The sequence below is a fragment of the Ovis aries genome, chromosome 9, assembly GCF_016772045.2.
Source record: "Ovis aries strain OAR_USU_Benz2616 breed Rambouillet chromosome 9, ARS-UI_Ramb_v3.0, whole genome shotgun sequence".
Taxonomy (NCBI): Eukaryota; Metazoa; Chordata; class Mammalia; order Artiodactyla; family Bovidae; genus Ovis; species Ovis aries.
In genome coordinates, this window is record NC_056062.1 from 17,016,404 (window position 1) to 17,033,413 (window position 17,010).

Genomic DNA, 17,010 nt, shown 5'->3' on the forward strand with positions numbered 1-17,010 from the left:
GCCTTCATTCTGGCTTAACAGTGGCAGCAGGGATTTCCCTGGCAGTCCAGTTATTCAAACTCTGTGCTTCCATTGCAGGGGCAAGGGTTCAATCCCTGGTCAGGGAACTAAGATCCCATGTGCTACTAGGCACCACAAAAAAAAAAAAAAAGGTTACCATTGCATTTGACAAAAATTAAAAACAAAATTTGACAAAAATTAAAAAAAAAACCACTGGCAGCAGCAGAAGGGAAGATGGGAGACTGAGGGCTAGGGTGTGTGGTGGGGGCCGTGGGGCTCTGTCCACAGTTGGTGGTCAGGACACACTCAGTCACGGTGAGGCGTGGGGAAGGGGCAGGGGCAGGGGAAGAGCCCTGGGCGACAGGACCACTGCAGGGCAGGGTCCCAGAGACAGTCCCAATGGTGGAAGAGGCCTTCTGTCCTGTGAGCTGACCTCCCTCACTAGGTCTCAGGGGTCATCAGAGGGGGGAGGTTGTTTGGGGGACCCCACTGGGGCCGCCCCTCAAACGTGCAAGCTTGTTTTCAGCATGGGGCTCGGCACTAGCTGTTCTAGGAGCTCTATCTCCGATCTTGGATGGTTTCCCAGCCCATCTCCCTGCCATGGTCCATGGGCTCTAGAAAGCCCCCCAACTGGCCAAACCCCTGCCCCACAAGCGCTCCAGACACTCCTGATCATCCGGCTCGAGTCCATGGCCTTCTCAGGCCTCCCCAGCTGCATCAGTCACCTGTGCCCTGCTCCCCTCTCTAGCCTGGCCCTGGCCACAGTCCCCCCATGAGCCCCAGGCCACAAGGGGCCCTCAACTCCACGCTCAAGTCCTTTACTCTGCCTGGAGAGCTGCCTGTGCCCTAGTGACCTCTGGGCACCCTGCAAGCCTCGACCCTGGGTGCCCTCCTTCACCAGGCAGGGCAGAGGTGCTCCCATCTCTAGTCATGGCCCCCTGGTATTGATTCTGGAGTCCAGCTCTCTCCATTCACTCTCTAATTCATCTTTCTTCTCTGGGTCCTTCACAGCACTTAGGACAGCCTGGTCATTCAATGTGGTGGGCCGCATCCCTGTTTTCTGTCTCCCTGTGATGATGGACACAGGCAACTTCCCCCTCCCGACCGGGCTCACCATGATACCTGGCACCTGGGCACACGCGGAGCCCATGACGCCTGTGTGTTAAGTGACTATGCCATCTAGTCCTTTCACGCAGGTGTGATGACTCTCTTCCTAGCCTCCCTACCCTACCTGTGACTCTGATAACCAGGGCGCCCATCTCAGTTCATCGCCATCCCATGCCAGGAAAGCGCCCACCCACCCCCCAGCATGCCTCCTGTGTCCCATTTACCTGGCAGTTGACACTCTGCCTGGTACCAGGTGGGCTCCCAATCCACCCCACGTGGAATGGACTGCCGCAGGGGCAAAGGGAAATGAGGAGGAGAGGAAGGAAGGGGCTGGATGGCTGAGAATTCCCTGGGTCACAGATGAGCCCCACTCTGTCTGTTTATTAAATCCCTGCTGCCGAGCAGGAGGCCAAATAAAGACACCCCCGAGCTTGGGAGTCTGATTTGGGTCGAGAGGGGCTGAGGGAGGTCACTCAAATTAAGGCATGTTCTCATCTAGTTCAAAATACTCATGCCCGGCCCATTTTTAGGAATGGAGGTCAGCAAGAAAAAGCAGAGGAGCCCTTGGGGCCAGCACCTGTTCCTTTTCTTCTTTCGGAGGCTTTGCAGCCCTTGAGGAAGGAGAGTGTGCTCCTCACACCCACCTGGCCCCCATCCCTGCTCTTCTGGGGGACTCCTGCAGGTGGATGACAATGGCTCTCCCTGAACTTCCCTAGTCCTCATCTCAAAATAAGGACATCAACCCACCCCTCCCCCAGGATGTTCTGAGAGCAGGGCGAGGGGCCACCTGTAGCCAGAGGCAGGCAGGTGCTGGGCCAGCAGAGGGGCTCACAGAGCGCGGCAAAAGCGAAGCCCCCCACCCCTGGCTCCCTGCCCCTCCAAACTTTCCAAACTTGCAGGCAGCTGCTGCCTAGAGAGGGGGCTATTTCAGACCAGGCTGTAAAAGGGACCGAAATACCCGCTGAAGTCTATTATTGGACGAGAGTTGTCAGGCCCTGTCCCGGGCTTCTGAGCGACTCCTCTTTGCCGCCTGGAGCCCGACGCTGTTCCTGCTGCCCTCACCCCTCCCCAGCCTCCTGCCCCCAACCCCCCACCGCGACCCCCAGAGGGACACCCCATCCCCCTCTCCCCCTTCTTCCGGGAGCCTCCCGCCCCTCCGGCCCCTGGCACTCCAGGGGACCGAGCGGCTCCTTCTCCGCTCGCCCCACCCCCGCCCCTTCGCCCGCCCCGCCCCTCTTAGCCCCTCCCCTTCCACTGCCCGCCTCCCTCCTCGCCCCGCCCACCGCCGGGCCCCGCCCTCCGCGCTCCGGGCTGGGGATCCCACCGCCCCGGCCGCTTAGCCCTTGGGGGGACCAGAGCAGCTTTGTTCTTGGGCAGCAGCTGGGCTGGCTGCCGCTGCTGCATTTTTGTTCCCCCCAAGGAGGTGTCTCCCGTTTCCTTATTTTTCTGTTTCTCACAAACTTTCTGTTTTATCCTCTAAGTGCCAAGCCTCACCTTTTTTACAGTATTTATTTAGTTAGTGGTCTGATAACTAGCTCTCTCTCCGGACCCCGGCCGGGGCCAAGGCGCCAGAGCTGTTACAGGTCTAACCTAGGGAGTCAGTTTGCTAGATTTGGGGGGAGGGTGGGCGGGGCCGCTGGCAGGTGACACCCCCCCGCCCCGGAGGGGGCTGCCTGGGGCTCTCGGCTTCTCCAGACTCGCTTCTTCTGGATCCGCCTGGACTCGGACCCCGGCTGGCATCCCCCTGAGCCTCGCCCCTGCCAGGTAAGGCCAGCTTCTCTTCTCTGCTGGGGGCTGCCGGGGGTCACAGGGCTTCAGGCTTCCCCCATCTCCCCCGCGACCAGGAGGGGAGCGTCCTGGGGGCCTGAGCCCCGGGGGCAATGCCCTCTCCTCCCTGGGATCTAGCTCCTTCCGGAGCACCAGCGCACCTAGCTCCTCAGACAGTGTGACCTCGGTCCTGACAGGTGGGCCTGTGCTGGGCTCAAGTTCAGAGTGGGATGGAGCAAAGTCGATGAGAAGCACCTGTTTGATTCTAGCCAAGCAACCCTGGGAAATAGGAGCACAGGGTGGCTGGCGCCAGGCAGCCTGTGAGATGCAAGTTGGTTTCTGAGTTGCTACTTTTGAGTTGTTGAGACATCCTAGCTTCTTTTAACTTTCCAATAAGAAATTTGGAGCAGGAGCCAGAAAGATTTTGTTAAAACAACAAGACAAACAAAAAATCACAGAGTGAAGCGGGGAAGAATAGTGTCCCTTTGGTTTTGCATTCAGTGTCCAGGAGCTTTGCCTGTTGGTCTCAGTTGACATCTCTTTCCTGTCTGAGCAGTGTGTCTCCCTCTCCCAACTTTCTCCGGTCCAGGAAGGTGTTTTTGTTCCTTTTCTGCAAAGCCAATCTCTGCAGCAGACCTGAGCTTCTTGTCCCAGGTTATAAAGTGTAATTGGAATTAGTCACATTTTTGGCAAAATGTGCCCTCCCTTCTCCCCACTCAGGTCCCGACTCAGAGATGACAGACAGGGGAGAGGCTTATCAGGCATGTCCTGAAGGGGGCGACCCTGCTATTCCCCTCCCCAGAACATCATTCCATTACTTGTCATCTTCCAGCACCTTCTGCGGCACCCCTGTGGGAACACAGGTCATTCCAGCTCCCGTCTGTGTCTCATTAAAGATGTACACCTGGCAAAATCCTAGGAAGCCAGGCTTGTGCTGTGAGAGCCCACGGTGATGGGCCGCATTTTCAGACCCTTCTAGTTTAGTTCACTGAGTTGTTCCAGGGAAGTTCTAAAGCCCAGGGCTTCTGTGTTGCTGGAGGCTGGGCTGAGTGGGGTGTGTTGTCTGGTTGGTACTGATGCTGGTGAAGGGCAGGAGCCTTGCTGCTCATCTGGCCTCCTGGCCCAGGTGGTGCTAATGGTAACAAATCCGCCTGCCATTGCAGGAGACACAAGAGACTCGGGTTGGATCCCTGGGTTGGAAAGATCCGCTGGAGTACAAAATGGCAACCTGCTCCAGTATGCTTGCCTGGAAAATCCCATGGACAGAGGAGCCTGGTGGGCTACAGTCCCTGGGGTTGAAAAGAGTCAGACACAACTGACTGTTGGAGCACACGCACACACCTCCACGGGGCCTTGAAAATGTTGGGAGCAGAAATTTGTAACTTTTTTTTTGCTGGAGCTTCTTCAAAGTTTCATCAGCTTCTCAAAAGTTTTCTCATATTTATAAAATGGTTAAGGAAGTGGCCCACAGGCTGATCCAGCCCACAGACAGTCTTAATGCTTCTTAGGTGCATTTTGCATTTAATTACTTTTCAACATAAACGGAATCAGGAGATTTCATGTTCACATCTTAATCTCTGGCTTCTCTTGGAAAATGAGAAGATGGGACAGCCTTGGGCTTGTGTCCCAGGGAGGCTGTCCGTGTGGCTGCCCACCAGCCAGGCAGGTGCCCCCTGGTCATCCACGGTCATTGATGTGACCAGGAGGGGCTTGCTCCCTCTGCACTGGAAGGTTCGGATTCTCTCTCTCCCTCTGATTCCATTCTAAGAGGGTTGCAGATAAACGGAGTCACTTTCAGAGGAGAGAATGCAGGCTGCCCTGGGAACAGAGCCGTGGACCGTAAGAAAGAGCCTCTGTTGTGGAGGAGAGAGGACCCGTGGCTGAAGGAATCTGGGGAGATGCCATGGAGGAGAGACAGCTGACCCGCTCTCTTGGTCCCCAGAGGGTAGAAGCAGGAGGACCGGTGAATGAAATTTCACTGGATGCTGGATTCCTGTCCAGTGGGAAGATCGGGTCAGAGACAGGAGGGGTCCCCTGGATCCAACCACTGGGGGACGAGGCTCCAATGCTAGAGGGATTTAAACAGAGGTTGGACGGCCATTTCACAGGACCGGAAGGGGTGTTGATCTGAACATCGATGGCCAGGTGAACATTTAAGCTCTTCTCCCAGCTTGAGGGTCTGCACTTCCTAAATGCTTCCTTTCCACCCCTAAAATTCTGCTCATCCACTCTGGCCCCCTGCTCTTTCTTCAGTGCTGCTGCCGATAGAGGCCAGCATGGGCGTGTGGTCACTCGGGTCAGGACTGTGAACTCTCTGTGGGTCATTCATTTCTTGATTTTGTGACCAAGGAAACGGAAAGTGAGAGTCTGAATGGCTTACCTCAGGACAGGTAGAGGGAACAGAAGAGCCAAGATGCAAAGCCACATCTGAGGGAGCAAAGCCCTTATCACAGCGACAGAAGAGGCCACCATTGCAGATGCAGGCAGCTGAGGAGAGCCGGGATGAAGAAGGCCCATGGGGATGTTTAGGGTGGGGAAGGTCCCTGAGGATTTCCTAGCCCATCTTCCTACTCAGGAGTGGAAGACACGGCCGCTTGCCTGACAAAAACAACTTTAATCATTTTTATTAAATAAATGAAATAAATATTTTTATTAATAAAAATCAATAACAGAAGTCAAGGAAGACATATCTGGTAAGATGAGAAGAGTACAGTTGCCCCATTTTACAGATGAAGGGACAGAGTCCAGGAGAACGTGAATGACTTGACTGTTTTGTATGTAGTCAGAGATGGGTCTCAAATGCACGTCTACTGAGAGATACCTGGGCATAGAGGGCTTGCCCTTGGTCTTCCTGCGCATTGTGCATGGGTGCGTGCGTGCGTGCGTGCGTGCGTGTGTATGTGTGTGTGTGTGTGTGTCAAGGCCAGGCGGCCACACTGACCTCTCCTCCTTGCACTTTGCAGTGAGTAAGTGAACAAACGTCCATAGGAATGGCAACACTGAATGAGTGAAGGACATGTACCACTCCTCAGCCTTATGATTTAGCAAAGCTGGCCACTTTCTTTGTGGTTTAGTAAACACCATTTTTTATTGCTTCTTCTAATCCCTTCGGTGGATGCCCGTCCCGCCCCACCCCACGCCCCCGATTCCTGCTTGCTGCCTCAGTGAGCATCTTTCTGCATGTGACTTCCGCCCCTCGCGATGCTGTCCCTGAGATTATTCCTAAGGAATAGGCATTCTGGGTCAAAGGGCAGGGACATTTTAATAGCCCTCAGGAGGTTTTGGGACTGGGCCTTCATGAGAAGCCAAAAGCTGGGTAACATCGTGGTCTGAACAGAGGGAAGTCTTGGCCAAGATCCAGGGAATGTGCCGACCAGCCCTCCCGCTGTGGTCGTGGAGCTTGTCGGAACGCTCTAGAGACAAACCCCATCTGATGGGGTTAAGTTCTCATCTGCTGTCCGCCTGCCTTAGCTTGGACACTCCCAGTTACTGCGTGCTCACCACTTCTAGCTAACTCTGCCTAAGTTCTGATAGAGATGAGAACATCATTTTAATTTCTTAAAGTTGGGTTCATAATACAGTTGTGGGGGAAAAAAAAGCAATTTGCGCCATCCTTTTTGGTTGGAGCTCTCTAAAGAGAAAACTTTCTTTTAACTGCATCCTGACAGATAGGAGCCAATTGGAACTGGTCTTGATTGCCTGGCAGCCAAGTGGCTGAAGCCAGAGTGTGCTGTATAAAAACAAGAAAAAGCAAACTGAGCTCAACAATGCAGTCAACAAAATCTCACTTGAAAATCAAACAGTGCTACAAGCTTCTTTGGGGTGATAGATTCATGACCACACAGGGCTTTACCAGATAGTCATTCCTTTAACAGGTTCTTTCTTCTCAAGCCTGTGAGACGACCATCACAGCCACCTTGCCCCATCTCTTCATCTGGAGTCTGACTCATCTCTGTCCCAGCCTTTGCTCACCTTCTCCTGTCCTACTCCCGGGGCAGAGGAACCGCCACCTGCCAAGGGGAACCAGTGGTTTGTTAGTGGATATCTCGTTAAAATGAAAGCTTCCTCCCTGCCATCTCTGTCTGTCAGCCCTCACTCCATGTTTTTGGTGGTACTTAGAATAATTAAAGGGGGCTTCCCTGGCAGTCCAGTGGTTAAGACTCTGCTTCCAGTGCAAGGGGTTAGGTTCCATCCCTGTTCAGGGAACTAAGATCCCACATGCCACACGGTGTGGCCAAAGGGAAAAAAAAAAAGTAGAATAATTGAAATCTCCTTTCCCATAACATCTTTTTTTTGACCTCTGTAAAAACAAGACTAGTGTGACCCTGAGCCTGATATTGGACCCCAGTTGGTCCCAGGTTATATAATCTACGTTCTCCCATCACTCCTGGGTATCAGTTACGCTGCTACCCCCTGTGCGGATGGACAGCCCAGTGGCCTGTCCATCCGGGGCTTACAGATGTTTAGTCCCACAGTAAGTAAGTGGCAGAGCGGGGACTCAAACCCATGTCTTCGTGCAGAATCCATGGCCTGAACCACAATTCTGATCTGCCTTGAGTGTGTAAGGTAAATGTAGAACATTCATCCAATGAGGCATATATACCATATGGACCATCCTTGTTCTTTTTAGAAAATATTTTTCATTAGAATGTCTTAAATTATGAAAGCAATGAAAGTATGTTTTTTAGCATTTAAATACCTGAATTAGTGTATAGTTGCTTTATACTTGAAAGTGTATTTTTACAAAGGCAAAAATATTGACAATGCCCTGTGTTTTCATCTCCCCAGCTTATCCAATAGTAACATTCTGACAAATACCCTTTCGGAATCTATATCCAAACGTACACATCAATCAAAAATCCAATATTTGAATGTAGTAGTCATTGTCAATGACTACTACAGCAAGTTTACCTACTACTGTGTCTAGGTCATAGGAGGGGCTCTGTTAATAACTGGAAGGTTGAATTGTCTGTTTTGCCTGGTCTAGTGATTCCTCTGAGGCCGCTGGGCTGTGGGGCAATGGTCTCCATCGGCCTTCAGGAAAACGGACCGGCAGGATAAGACCCCAGATGGCATGTCTGCAGGTCTCTGAGGAAACGCCTAATGCAGCTCAGCTTTCCCCCTTGCTCCTGCGTTGCTGTGGAGTCCGCGTGGGCTTTCCTTGCCGCTCGGTTCCCCGCCCCCAGCTCCCCGTGCTGCCACAGCTTCACGTCCTCGGCTTCTGTAACCCCGAGGGCTGGTCTGTCTCTGCCCCTCGCCCATGAATCCCTGGAGTTCATGGGTTTTGCATTTCTTGTCTCTGAACTACTAGCGTCTGCACGATGGTGGGCGCAGTAAGGAACTCAATACATCTTTGTGGGAGGAAGGAATTTCCAAACAGTGATGATCAAATGCCTGGCACATAGTATCCGATTAATACAGCTTGGTTTAAATCACAGATAAGGGAGTGAAATATCAAGATTGGAAAACTGGTACTGATATTTGCAGTGTCTGGCACAGCGTCCCACAGACAGACATGTATGGCGGATGTTAGTCCTTCCCCATCAGTGTGGCGTGGTGCTGGTGGTGGGGGTGAACTCTGAGCGATGACCGGGCAGCTCTGGACCTTGGGCATTGCTGGGGGTCCCACTGAGCCCTAGGGGCCTGGATTCATGGACCGGGCTGTGTTGGTGGATCTAAGTCTGGCTTGGGTCTGAATTTGGCCCTTCCCTTGCCTGTCTGTGTGGTCCACGACCTTTTAGAGACTCTCTGTGGGAGCCGAGGGGATGGGCTCAGAAAACACGGTGAGGCACAGCTCAGGGCCTGGAAATCTCTGGTCAGTGAGTAGATCTGCCATCCTCAGTGCCTGGTAGGTCAACTTGCTAGAACCTTTGGAAGGTCGTACAGGCCCCAGGATTCCCTGGCAGCCACACCAGCCTGCTCTTATGCTGGAAAAGAAAGTCCTCAACACCTGATCACCCCTCCCTCAGACGGTGCACTGGCTGTACAGCACATATTGAATGTACTGTGCTAAGTCGCTCAGTCATGTCTGGATCTTTGCCACCCGGTAGACTGTAGCCCACCAGGCTCTGTCCATGGGATTCTCCAGGCGAGAGAGTGGGTTGCCATGCCCTCCTCCAGGGGATCTTTCCAACCCAGGGATTGAACTCAGGTCTCCCACATTGCAGGTGGATTCTGTACCATCTGAGCCACTGGGGAAGCCCAAGAATACTGGAGTGGGTGGCCTGTCCATTCTCCAGGGGAACTTCCTGACCCAGGAATCCAACCAGGGTCTCCAGCATTATATACTGACTACAAACACCTATGTCTCTTGCCTCTTTGGGTGGTCATTTCCTGCCCTGTCCCCAGGGCTCTATCCGGTTGGTGCTCTGAATGGCTGCTGCGGGTCAGATGTGCTTAGGGCATCAAGGGGGCAGATACCCCAGTGCCCTGAGGCCAAGCTGCCCCCTGTGTGTTCAGGTGTGGGTTTGGGTGCCCCTAGCCAACCACTCACCATGCAGCAGTACTTACCAGAACACAGACCATTGGCACTGTGTGTTTACACACTCCCCCCGGGTAATTTTTGCAAGAATACTAGAGGCAGTTAGTCATCACTTTATGAAGCAGAAGAGACCCAGAGCGTTAGGCGACCTGTCCAGGGGCAAATGGCCAGATAAGAGCAGAAGCCTCTTTCGTTTATGCTCCCCTCACTTTCTCTTCCCTTTCTCTCCCTTCGCTTCTCTGTGTCAGCGTGTTGTCTGTTAAGGCTGGGCTTTCATGTCCGACTTCCTAGAGGGTAAACACAGAGTCTTGGAGGAAAGTGGAGAATTCCCCAAAGTATTTTTATTTGCTTTTACTTTTTTTAATTGGAGTCTAATTGCATCACAATGTTGTTTTAGTTTCTGCTGTGCAACAAAGTGAATCAGCCATACACATACCCCCTCCCCCTTGAGCCTTCCCTCTACCCCTCACCCCCCACCCACCCTTCTAGGTCATCACAGAGCCAGCACCGAGCTGAGCTCCCTGGCTATGCAGAAGCTTCCTGGTAGCTTTACACATGGTCCCGTATATGTTAGCGGTACTCTCACAGGTCATTCCACAATCTCCTTCCCCCCCAGGGTCCACACATCTGTTCTTTTTGTCTGTCTCTATTCCTGCCCTGCAAACAGGTTCATCAGTGCCATTTTCTAGATTCCACACATACGCGTTAATATATGGTATTTGCTTTTCTCTTTCTGACTTTCCTCACTGTTCATCCACATCACTGCCGCTGACCCCACACTATTTTGAATGCCTCGTTCCTCTTTGGGGCTGTGTTCCTACCACGTGCATTCCTGGAGGCAGGAACTCTGCCTGGTTTATCTCCATTGCCGAAGCTCAGGTGTGGGCTTGGGTGGGAGTGGGTTCAGTACTGGGCCTGCGGCGTGAGTGAGCGCCTGTGTGGGTAGGTGGTCGGTGATGATGAGGTGGGGAGGGAGGGAGGGGGTGCAGAAATGCATGACTCCCTGGGTGGAGGGCGGGCTAGAGAGCCGACTGATGAAACAGTGAGTGAGAGAGCAGGCCTGCGGGTGGATGGATGCACGAGGGCCTTGTGATGCGTTAACGTCACCACGAGTTGATCTGCCATGTGTGGACGGTTCTTAGATGAAAAGGAAGGAAAGAGGATGGGGTGGCAGGGTTCAGTCCTCAGATAGAACCTTTCAAGAGGCTCTTCTCTGTTGCTCCTGCGAATTCTCCCACTGAGAAATGCTCAGACTGGGTTTGGACACAGCGAAGGACAGAGGTGATGAGCAGAACCCCTCCCACTGCCCCCCCCGCCCCCCGCCAAGGGGAGGTATTTCCGGAGCTTCCTCTTCACCTAGGTCCTGGAGTCCCTGCACAGTGATGCCAAAACAGCGGGTCCTTTGAACAATGAGCCGGAGCCCTGGGTCACGCTGGGCACGAACCTCCCTGGTCCCACTGTGTCAGGCACATCTGTGCATTGATTCCCTGAGAAGGAAACTCACCCCATGGGGTCTCTGTTCCTGGTTCCTCCCCAGGCATCCCTGACCTCCCCCGCCTACTCATACCTGCAGAGCAGTGGGTCCTGGAGATCTGAGAAGCTCTCTTAGAAAAAAAGAAACATCCTTCGTGACTAGACAGAGACGGTAACTCCTGTGCTCATAAGCCACATGCTTGCTCTATTCTCAGGATGTAGAAGTTTTAAGATTATATTTTTTAAGTTTTTTTTTTTTTTTTCAAAAAAATAAAAGAGAATGTGCTTTCATTATCTAAGTCAATATAGAGTTAGTGGAGACACTCGGTCATGGTTACGCTGATGCATGGAGCGCCTGCTCTGTGCCTGTCACCCTTCCAGGCCCTGAGACATGACCGCTAAGTCTAAGGAGCTCCGTGGAAAAAGACAGACCAATAACCTGTTGTGCCATGTCTGACTCTTTGTGGCCCCATGGATTGTAGCCCACCAGGCTCTTCTGTCCATGGGGATTCTCCGGGCAAGAATACTGGAGTGGGTTGCCATGCTCTCCTCCAGGATATCTTCCTAACCCAGGGATCCAACCCAGGTCTCCCACCTTGTAGGCGGATTCTTTACTGTCTGAGCCACCAGGGAAGCCCAAGAGTACTGGAGTGGGTAGCCTATCCCTTCTCCAGGGGGATCTTCCTGACCTAGAAGCAGAAGGAAAAAAAGATCATAGGAAATAACATAAAATAACATAAACACTAGGGGAGGGGGTGGGAGGAGTCACAGCTGCCTGAGTTCACCTCTGCCCACCCCCAGAGGCTTGGCCAGAGGGGAAATGCCTTAAGTTCAGCTCAGTCACTCCTTAGGCTCATGGACTGATGGCCCAGAGAGAGAGAGACAGTTATGCTGGAGCCCATCATAATACAACCGGAATCAACCCTGAATATTCATTGGAAGGACTGATGCGGAAGCTGAAACTCCAATACTTTGGCCACCTGATGCGAAGAACTGGCTCACTGGAAAAGACCTTGATGGTGGGAAAGGCTGAAGTCAAAAGGAGAAGGGGATGAGATGGTTGGATAGCATCACCAACTCAATGGACATGAGTCTGAGTGAACTCTGGGAGACAGTGAAGGACAGGGAAGCCGGGAGTGCCGCAGTCCATGGGGTCACAAAGTGTCAGACACAAATGAGCTACTAAACAACAACACACTGCAATATCAGCTTCCCACTTACAGGATTCAGAAGATAAGGAGGTCAGTTTTAATGTTGTTTGTGAGTTGATAAAACAGTATCACCCCGGGGGTCTGTGGGAGCCTGAAGAAGACAGTGGCACTCCCTCCGTGGGAAATCAGAGAAGCCTTCACAGAGGAGAAGATGCATCCTAGGGGTTTTGAAGGATGAGTAGGAGTCTAATGCCAGAGGCAGTGGCAAAGGGTTAGGGCAATGGTGGGGTGTTGAAGAAAGAGGAGGAAGGTGCTGAGGTTGGAGGAAAAGGCTCATGAGGAGTCGGTGGGGACCATGAACCTGGAAAAGGAGATCGGGACCAGACTGAGAAAGGCTGGAAGGAGAAGGCTTTCTTCTGGGAGCGATGTGAACAGACCTGTGTGCTCCAATGACATCTGTGCCCAAGGCCCTTTACAGACTTACAGATCTTAACCCACAGGGTTACAATCTGGTTCAGATGTCAGAGTCTCACCCTCAGGAGGAAAAGTGTCTTCAGAGATTCTGGGGTCCTGGGTAATCCGAGGGCTGAGCCAGGAGCTTGGATTCTAGACTACAGCATCTCTTAAGGTAGGGGCTCCAAGTGAGGGCTGGATCCTTCCTTCAGCGTGCTCACCTGAAGATGGTTAACATCTCTCAGACACCGTGAAGCTCCAAGAGTGTAGGATTTTGAGATGTTCTTAGTGTCTTGCAAGGTTGCCAGCACCTGGTTACTGGGGGCACTCAGGCTTAGGTGGAAGCATGAGAGGGGCTGAGAGTGGATTCAGTTCAGTTCAGTTCAGTCACTCAGTCATAGACTCTGTGAGCCCACAGACTGCAGCACGCCAGGCTTCCCTGTCCATCACCAACTCCTGGAGTTTACTCAAACTCATGTCCATTGAGTCGGTGATACCATCCAACCATTTCATCCTCTGTCATCCCCTTTTCCTCCCACCTTCAAACTTTCCCAGCATCAGAGTCTTTTCAAATGAGTCAGGTTCTTCACATCAGGTGGCAACAGTATTAGAATTTCAGCTTCAGTATTAGTCCTTCCAATGAATACCCAGGACTGATTTCCTTTAGGATGGACTGGTTGGATCTCCTTGCAGTCCAAGGGACTCTCAAGAGTCTTCTCCAACACCACAGTTCAAAAGCATCAATTCTTTGGCACTCAGCTTTCTTTATGGTCTAACTCTCACATCCACACACGACTACTGGAAAAATCATAGTCTTGACTAGACAGACCTTTGTTGGCAAAGTAATGTCTCTGCTTTTTAATATGCAGTCTAGGTTGGTCATAACTTTTCTTCCAAGGAATAAGTGTCTTTTAATTTCATGGCTGCAGTCACCATCTGCAGTGATTTTGGAGCCCCCCAAAATAAAGTCAACCACTGTTTCCACTGTTTCCCCATCTATTTGCCATGAAGTGATGGGACCAGATGCCATGATCTTCATTTTCTGAATGTTGAGCTTTAGGCCAACTTTTTCACTCTCCTCTTTCACTTTTATCAAAAGGCTCTTTAGTTCTTCTTTGCTTTCTGCCATAAGGGTGGTGTCATCTGCATATCTGAGATTATTGATATTTCTCCCAGCAATCTTGATTCCAGCTTATGCTTCATCCAGCCCAGTGTTTCTCATGGTGTATTCTGCGTGGAAGTTAAATAAGCAGGGTGACAATATACAGCCTTGATGTACTCCTTTTCCTATTTGGAATCAGTCTGTTGTTCCATGTCCAGTTCTAACTGTTGCTTCCTGACCTGCATACAGATTTCTGAAGAGGCAGGTTAGGTGGTCTGGTATTCCCATCTCTTTCAGAATTTTCCACAGTTTGTTGTGATCCACATGGTCAAAGGCTTTGGCATAGTCAAGAAAGCAGAAATAGATGTTTTTCTGGAATGCTCTTGGTTTTTTGATGATCCAGCAGATGTTGGCAATTTGACCTCGGGTTCCTCTGCCTCAAGCATGGGGCAATGGGGGAGTTTGGAGTAGACCACTCTCTCAGACAGCGGTCTCATCTAGTGGTACAGAAGGTACTGTCAACTTGAAACAAGTGCTAGAAAGGGCTCTCTGGTAACTTCCTTTAAATGAGTGCTCGTAGCTTTTTTTTTTTTTAATTGACTGGCACCCGGGCACTGTGGTAGGGACCCTAATCCTTCCCATAAACTGGTGGGGCAGGCTAATCCCCTTGTTACAGACGAGGCGCGGAAGCTTAGACAGTAGCTGAGATCATGGAGCAAACCCGACACGTGCTGGACCCGGGAGCCAAACTCCAGTCTGTCTGGCCCCACGGCCCATGGCTCTCTGTTGACTGTCAGTCCCAGCTCTCACTGGGGGACGCCGCTTATGCCTCCTCACTGTCCTTCCCCCACAAAAGTGGGGACTCTACTGGGTCGGCACCTCCCAAATCACAGTGGATCATGCAGCACTATTTATACGCATTGCTTCATCAGACCAGACGCCACTCAAAATAAGTTAAACAGAAATATCTCTCTGTGTCCTCAGGACCCTGTAATCTGAGACAGTCTCTTGTGAAATGAACTGAGACAGTCTGTTTGGGGTGGGGCGGTGAAGAGAGAAAATTAAGAACAAAATGAAGAAGAATTCAGTACTGAACATGCAAGAAAGAAGAACAGGGTTACAACAGCTCTCGGATGTTTGCACAGACTCACAGAGCCATCACGGGCAATGAGTGGTTTCTGGTGTGGATGGTGGGGCTCTCTCAAGGGAAGGCATCCTTCTCCGTGCCGCCCCGTTGGCCCAGGAAGGATGCAGGGATGCGGTATCTGGATGGACCTTGGAAAGGGATTCTGGGAAAGCCAGTCTAAGCTGAGTTGTCTATCAAACATCAACGGAGGAGAAAAGGGGAAAAGACACAGAGCAAGGAAGGAGATTAAGGACCCGGGGTGGGGAGGGCACTTGGAAGGGCCTAAGTGAGCTCAAGATGGAGCCATTATCTGCAGGGCCATATAAAGTCCAAGGCCTGTCTGTGGTTTGGAAGTGAAAGAAGCCCAGCTCAGACTGGCTTAGATTTTTTAAAAAATGGGGCTAGAGAAATATTTATCCCCAACACAAAAGCTCTGAGTGCTTGTGGACTTTGGGCAACACTGGGCTAAGGTGCTCAAGTGACAAAACTCATTTCGTTCTCTTCAATGGGTGGCTTCGTTCTCCGTCAGGATTCCCCCACCCCCGGGTCATGGCAGATGGCCCTCCACATCTCCAAACTTAGCATCTCTATCAGAAACATGCCTCTCTTCCCGGAAGCTCCAGCGGAGTTTCCAGAGACGCCGTGGCTTGAGTTTCATTCAGTTTTTAGCAACTGGCAGAGAAACGCGACTGGCATCTGGTCTCTTGATAAAAAGAAACTGATAGGAAATATTTTTGAATTCCACAGCACAAAGAAGGAGGTTAGAAAAGCACATTTCTCATTCTATTTCCATCCCCTGCAATGAAATTAATCCTGCATTTTGGTAGCCTGGGGTTTAAGCTGATTCCATGTAAGTCTTTCAGTGTCTGAATGGAAGGAGGGCTGGGTGGATGTTCTTGCTGGTAATTAGGACTAGACTCCTAAAGTCCCTAGTTCTTTTGTTTCCTCCTCTTCTATGAGACATCAGCTAGGGCTTTCGTTCTATAGCGGACAGGGAGCAGTCCTCTGTGGTTACTGATGATATCTGTCTACGACTGAATCCTAGTTCTGCATGTTCCTGGGTGTATGATTTGAGACACATTTGTTAACTTCGCTGAGTTTGAGATTCCTGGATTCTAATCACCGTTTGGTCAGCTTGTTGTGAGGAAATAAAACAATTCAAGTGAAACCACAGCCTGGCTCTGGCTACTGTTTACATCGTTCCTGCCACAGTATGTTCACCACATCTGTTGTCGCATAACCTGTTGAACCAGCTGTCATACTGTGAGTTTGGACATGTATTTTTGCTGCCCTAAAAATCCTCTGTGCTCTGCCTGTTCATCCCTCCCTCCCCCCAAACACACACTCTTGGAAACCACTGATCTTTTCATTGTCTCCATAGTTCGGCCTTTTTCATAATGGCATAGAGTTGGAATCATACCGTATGTAGCCTTTTCCAATTGGCTTCTTTCACTTCGTAATATGCATTTAAGGTTCCCTCCAGGTCTTTCCATGGCTAGCTGGCTCATTTCTTTGCAGTGATGAATAATCTTCCATTGTCTGGATGGACCACAGTTTATCTATTGATTCACTTAGTGAAGGGCATCTTGGTTGTTTCAATGTCTTGGAAGTTATACAGAAAGTTCTATAAACATCCATGTGCAGGGTTTTGTGTGCACCTAAGTTTTCAGTTCAGAGAAGGCAACGGCACCCCACTCCAGTACTCTTGCCTGGTAAATCCCATGGACAGCAGAGCCTGGTAGGCTGCAGACCATGGGGTCGCTAAAAGTCAGACACGACTGAGCAACTTCACTTTCACTTTTCACTTTCATGCATTGGAGAAGGAAATGGCAACCCACTCCAGTGTTCTTGCCTGGAGAATCCCAGGGATGGGGGAGCCTGGTGGGCTGCCGTCTATGGGGTCACACAGAGTTGGACATGACTGAAGCGACTTAGCAGCAGCAGCAGCAGCAGCAGCAGCAAGTTTTCAGTTCCTTTAGATAAATACCAAGGAGGGTGGCTCCTGGATCATATGGTAGGAACACGTTTAGTTTGTAAGAAAGCACCAGAGTGTCCTCCAAAGTGGCTGCACCGTTCTGCTCTCCCACCAGCAATGACTGAGGGTTCCTGTTGCTCTACAGTCTCACCTGCATTTGGTGTTGTCAGTGTTTGGACCGTTCTAACAGGTGTGGAGGGATGTCTCACTGCGAGGGGTCTGTTAAGAACCTCAGCTTATTTTTAAGATCAGGTTGTTTTCTTATTGCTGAGTTTTAAGGGTTTGGGGTATATTTTGGAGAACTGTTCTTTATCAGATGTATCTTTTGCAAATATTTTCTACTGATCTATGACTTATCTTTTTATTCTCTTGAAG

The 17,010-nt window shown here is 51.1% G+C and overlaps 1 protein-coding gene across 1 annotated transcript in view; it reads left to right on the forward strand.

The window, feature by feature from the left end:
* The first annotated feature begins 2,408 nt into the window (after nucleotides 1–2,408).
* The window catches only part of COL22A1 (collagen type XXII alpha 1 chain), a 229,402-nt gene continuing 214,800 nt past the window's right edge, over nucleotides 2,409–17,010 (forward strand). The window contains exon 1 of the mRNA XM_027972868.3: nucleotides 2,409–2,871. The gene's annotated coding sequence lies outside the window, so the exon portion shown is untranslated. The remainder of the gene's footprint in view (nucleotides 2,872–17,010) is intronic.